Source organism: Haliaeetus leucocephalus, unplaced genomic scaffold (assembly GCF_000737465.1).
Source record: "Haliaeetus leucocephalus isolate CR32 unplaced genomic scaffold, Haliaeetus_leucocephalus-4.0 Scaffold13, whole genome shotgun sequence".
Lineage (NCBI taxonomy): Eukaryota > Metazoa > Chordata > Aves > Accipitriformes > Accipitridae > Haliaeetus > Haliaeetus leucocephalus.
Genome location: NW_010972449.1, coordinates 1,636,821 through 1,642,820, shown reverse-complemented (window position 1 = coordinate 1,642,820; position 6,000 = coordinate 1,636,821). Strand labels below are relative to the sequence as shown.

The following is a 6,000-nucleotide window of genomic DNA, read 5'->3' as shown; positions in this document are numbered from 1 at the left end:
ACTTTCTCGTTGCCCCCGTGGCGCCCGTTGACGGGCCGAGGGGGTACCGGGTGTCCCGGAGGTGCTCGGGGGCTGGGGTAGCTGCCTCGGGGCTTCGTGTGAGGGGGGTTTTGGGGGGGGGGGGGAGCCCCCCGGCCAGCTGCGGTCTTCCTGCGGCGGCTGTGGTGCTGGGAGTGCCGGGACGGAGGGACACACACACATAGACACATACACAGAGGGGTTGGGGGGTCCCAGCAGCTTGTGCTGGTTTTTGTAGGACTTCTGACATGCGGCTCCCTGGTGTGGTGAGCTGTCCCGAGTTTGCTGGTCGTGGTGGAGGAGCTCTGTGGGAAGTTGGGAGCTACAGGAGAGCAGCTCCGGCGCATTAGAGTAACCTGTGCGGAGGGGGAAATGCCTCGGTGGGAGGGTGGAGGTGAAGAGAGGAGGGAAAGCCACTGCCTTTCCTTCACCTGCAAGCTAGGGACACTGTCATAGCTCGGATAAACAGTGTTCGTCCATTAAGATTGCCCCTCAGATCTGTTTGTGAGCAAGTAATTTGAACGGCATTAGTATTGACCTAGTGAAATTCAAGTGAAAAGGGGAGCTTGATTACTGTCAGCTTGCTTTAAACCGAGTTGGAAGTAATTATGTAGGTCTGGTCTTAGCAGATGTATCTGTCCCTTTAATGACATCAAGAAATGATTTACTGTAGGTGCTGAATGTCATCTAGCAGTACTCATATTTGCGTGGGAAGGAGAAAGAAGGAGGACACTAGGCAAGTACTAAGTCCTTAGAATTCTGTTTTACATATATCTCCTCGTGTCTTCCGCCCCACCCCCCTGCACCCCCAGGAATATAAGCAGAATTAATTCCCTAATCTTATAACTATGATAATTCTAAAATTGAGTAGCCACTGAGTAGCCCTGGTAGCATCCAAGTTTTCCCTGGTCGCTTACTCAGCCTGGACAGAATTGAGCAGCTCGGAGCCAGATTTGCTCTCTGCAACCAGGGTGTTCTCCTCAGGGTTGTGCTCCGGCAGTTGAACACTGATCTCATAGGTGTGTGGAGTACTTGGGCTCAGCACACAGTCTAGTGGCAGCTGCCATGTTTGTTTAAAAACAGCGAAACAGGTGGTGCTGGTATGGCCTACCTGCTGTGCAGAAGCCTCCTAGCAGAAGGACTTACCCAGGCTGTCGGAGAGCTGTGCTCAGTTCCCCTTTCTGTCGAAGAGGATTTCAAATCTCTTTGCCCACCTTACAGCATAGCGATCAAAATGAGAAGATGAAAGCAGTTCAGGGTTACGGATCGATGGGGTATGCTCCTCACCTCTCCTGCGGCAGCTGTTCTGCAGTACACAAAGTGATTAAAAGTTAACTGAGTAAGAGCACAACAGGGGTATGACACTGTTACTGCAGTTTATGGTGCTCGTGTTTGGGTGAGGATAAGTGGACTCCAATCTGTTCTATAAGGTCTGCTTACATAACAAAGGTTTGGAATGCTACAATGCTTAGAGTGATGTAGCTTATTTTGCTAGTGGTCATTAGTTTAATGTATCTTGTACCAGGCTTATTAGAGTATGTGTGTTGGTATTTCTACACTGATAATGGAGTGTTCATGGAGAGAAGTAATACACCATGCTTGTTCCTCTCTGTTTTTGTCTTTAAAACTATATTGTTTCTGGTAGCTAGCTAATTTTGAGTTCTCAGGGAGTAATGTAACAATATAGGGAGTGTTTTAAATGTAAATACCTGTTCACAAATTCTCTTTTAACATTGAAATTCTACAAATATATGACAACTTAATTCTTTTATGCCTTCACAGTGAAGCTGCAGACTGTTCATATCTGCATTAATGTATAGGGTTTTTTCAGGTTTTTGTCAAATCAAGATTTCTTACTTATAACTCATCATATAACTTCCTCTGGCAACTGATTTGAGGAAAACTTGAGCTAGATTGTTTCCATCTTCCTTTCCCAATATAATGGTTTTCAGATTGCAAACTGATTCTTCTGTATGTATGTTACTTACAGTGATTCTCTGTATGTACTTCCCTTTTGCTATGTTACATTCGTTATCAGTTAAAAAGGATCCTTGCAAGTCAAACCTTTTAAAGATGAGATGTTTCTACTTCTGTGCATTCTAAATATGGATCTTGTATCAACAGGCTTTTGCTGTTAAATTTATTTTTCATAACATGTTGCAGGATGGGGTGGTCTTTCAACAGAACTGGGCTCTGTCTCTTCTTACTGATCAGCTGTCTTGCCTGCAAGAGAAAACCCTGCTTGTACGTAGCTAGCCTGGAGTTTGCTGGGCTGACGCAGGCTGTTCAGTAAACCCTGTGGCTGGGGAGGAGAGGGGTAGCAGTGGCAGGGACGTTTGCTGCAAAAAGGGTGGGGTCAGCGAATTTGGACCAGGAACACAGACTAGTTGTTTTCTCCATTTACAGGTTTTTGTTCCAGGTTGTTCTGCAGCCTTGTGAAATGCTGCAACATTCAGGTTATGAGAAATGGCAGGGGAGAAGGTGTTCATGAAACGCTTTCAATTTTATTTATTTGTTGTTTTTTACAGGGGAAAAAAAACTTAGTGTAAGGTTAATGTTTTTAAATAGAAAACAGATCTTTTGTTTTAAGAGAGAGTTCAGATTCTTTTAACAGAACCTCTCTGTGGTTCAGTCACAGCATTTACAGCAAAGTGAGTTTGAATAAAAGTGCAATTTTGTATCAAAGATATTCAAGAAGTAGACTTTTATAATATATTTCAGTACGTGTTCAGCTTTTTTAATAAATGTGCTTTTACACGACAGGAAAAAAAATCGTAATAAACCCAAAAGAGTGCTTTATTTTATGCGTATTATTTTCAAACTGCTTCCTTATTTGAAGGCCATTGATTAAACCAAAATTATTTGATTGCCTTCGGCTTAGTGCTGTGTAATAAACATTATGCAATTGCATTGTGCCTGCTTGTTCATTAGTCCTTTCAAGGGTAGCTCAGTGAGTTTTCCTGACACTGTCTTGTTATCACTCTGAAATCACTGTGGTAGGTCTGTTTTAATTTGAGTGAAACATATTTTACAGAGTATTGATCTGATAAATCTAGGGTTCCTTAGATATTTGGGGTAAAAAGAAGGAAATCTCTCTTCCTATTTTTACATAGGTAGCACACATTCTGACTTTTCATTTTGATCTGCTGGCTGTATTACAGCACACGAAGCACAATCGTATAGTGTGCACCACTTAAAATCATCATGGGCATTGCATGCCAGGAACTGTAATCTATGTGAACCTCAGTTCCTAATTAATGAGGAGGAAAGTTGAAATAGAAATTAAAGTAAATTAATTGGGTGTGGTCATCCATCTCCTGAGCTACTGAAGGATGTTGGAAATCTGAGTGCCCTCCTAGTTATTTCTGATACTGTGGCAGCTTCTGTTGAATCTTTATAAAGCCCCACTTCACAGCGTTAAAGAACAATGCTTCTAATGTGACATGCTATCCTTATTCTGTAGAACTATATCGTGGGTATTTAATTTTTACCTCCGGTTGGAAATGTGAAAAACACATGTTTGTCAAGGTCAGTACGTTTTGCTCTCAGATTGAAGAACCCTGGAGTACTGCTAGTATTTTTTTATTTTTTTTTTAAAGTCGTTTAAGTGAATTCAGAGAAATTGTTGAAATTAGGTTGTCTAGGTGGCTTTGGTAGGCTTGTTCTTATTGAGGACGGCAAAGAATGCATTTGATTTGGGCAGTTTGGAAGTTCTCATGTTTATATACTCATCCTTGTGTTTGTGTTGTCTTACTGGACTTTCCCTTTGTGTAAGAAATTGTTAGTTTAATTTGTAAGGGCAGGGAAATTTCAAATTTAATATAGGGAGCTTACAAAACAAGTTTGTCCGAGTTGTTAATGAAGTAAGCACTTATGCCCTTCAACAGGTAATAGCTTGATGTTGATGTAATTACTATTTTTTTCCCCACCCTGAATATTAGGTCAAAATGGACTCTGGTTTATTTCGAATTTAATGAAACCAATAGTTATGTGGGAACGCGCAGTTGCATGCCTTCCTACTTAGCTACAAAAGACTTTCAAATAAAGACATTCTCATAGTTTGTTTGGCGTATTAATTTCAGTCTGTCCTTCTGAATATTAGTATAATTGGACATGGTTGGATCGTGGGGGTTAGTTGGGCAAAGCTAGAGAACGTAGCTCCTTCAGGTGAACTAATCTTCATTAGGTTGCCTTTAAAGTTTTCAACCAGGGAATCCCCCCCTATTTGCAGCCCCTTCTGCTGTCACTCTGCTAATTATGATGCTGGGTTATGAGACCAAGTAATTCCTCAGAAGAAGGGCAAATGGTGACTTTGGGGTGCCATGTTTTCAGGCCTTCATGACTTTGCTTCAGTACAAGCGGCTTTTATGCTGCGGGTTGCAGTGTCTTTGGGAAGAGAGAGAAAGCTCTTCATACTTAATCTAAGAAATTGTCACTTTAAGAGCGGAGATGTTAACGCAAAGTCCTGGATAAACTCCCGTCTAGGAAACTACAGTGCCTACTGCATTTCCCTGTAGCCTAAAATGCATACATGGGTTTGGTTTTGTTTTGGTTTGTTTTTTACTTTTCTGACAAACTACTCTCCAGAATTACTGTGAAGCAGAATGTGGCAGATGCCATGTTCCAGAGTAGTTGCTTTTCAACACTGGGAGGAATGAATCTTATAGGTAGTGTACGTATTTTCACATACATTAAGCAGTTTAGGATGAAAGGTGTTATGAATACCAGATACTATCATCATTTTATGAGCAGGATGTCTTTATTAGATTGGAATTGATGAATGTGTGCCAAATCTTGTGCATAGTGAGTCTGTTTCTGGAGAGATGCAAATAGTGTGCTCACTTCCTACATTAAAACTCCTTTTTTCTTTAATTTTAAATAAGTGATCTGCGATTCTGTTGCACAGAATCTGACATAAAATTGAGCAGATTTATTTAGGGTTGCCCTTGAACGTTGTGAGTGTTTAAGCCAGATTTACAAGAATATAGTCACTGATGATTCATATTGAGATGATGTTTTTCTTCCCTGTGATAGAACATATGGGACTATGTAGCATATGGTACCGCTGAAAATTGTTAAACGCAGAGCACTGATTTATTACACAGCAAAAAGAGTTTGGATTTTTAGGCTAATGCTGAGCAAAAAGCTTTGTAAACTGCTCTGGCTGCTGGTTTGTGTTGGATGCACTACTATGTTTTAGTGGTAAATTTTCAAAGAATTCCTTTAAATAAAAACAGGATTCTTCCAAAAGTTGTGTATGTGCCTGTTGCACTGGAGTGAATATATGAACTCACTGGATGTTTCATTAAAGGAGATGGGTATTGCCTCAGCAGCTCTGCCTTGACAGTTGACCTACCGTTTTAGCCATCCAGAGGGATGTCTATTTTCTTACGGTTCAGTCTCACTTTATGGTATAACAACTTAAAACCTGAAGTCCTTTCTGTCTTTTATGGGAAGTAGAGGTGTTAAGAATGTGTAAATATATAGTTTTCTTCTAGTCTTACTAGCCAAAGCATCTTCCTTCTGTGTTTTGGGGGTTTGTTTTGTTCTTACATAGCTTCTGGAGGGGTTTTTTGGTGAGGTGGGTGGAGGAAGAAAATGTACACCTTGATCCTTCCAGTGCACAAGAGAAAGTGTACTGAAATGCAGTTACAGAGAACATAAATTCCAGTCGTCTATTTCCTTGTGCTCTCCTGTGTTTCTTAACTATTCATCTTTTAGATGATGCCTGCTCTGAAGAGATTATAATCACCTCTGCTGTGGCTTTGTAGGTCTTACTACGGTCTAACTGAAGCTTACAGGTGCTGCAGTAATATAGATAATAAATAGTTGGTCATAAGACTACATTGACTAAGCTTTTTCAAAAACGATTTAAGCACTAAGCAGGAACCTTCATTTAAACCTCAGAATGGTGTTTGTGTTTGTCTTTTTTCCTAATGAAAAACCTGATTCTAATTTATTTGTAAACATTAAAGTACTGGT

General features: G+C 40.7%; 1 protein-coding gene across 3 annotated transcripts in view; it reads left to right on the top strand.

The window, feature by feature from the left end:
• The first annotated feature begins 685 nt into the window (after positions 1-685).
• Positions 686-6,000, top strand: part of TAOK3 (TAO kinase 3) — a 93,642-nt gene continuing 88,327 nt past the window's right edge. For all 3 annotated transcript variants that reach the window (XM_010574344.1, XM_010574325.1, XM_010574333.1), the window contains exon 1: positions 686-754. The gene's annotated coding sequence lies outside the window, so the exon portion shown is untranslated. The remainder of the gene's footprint in view (positions 755-6,000) is intronic.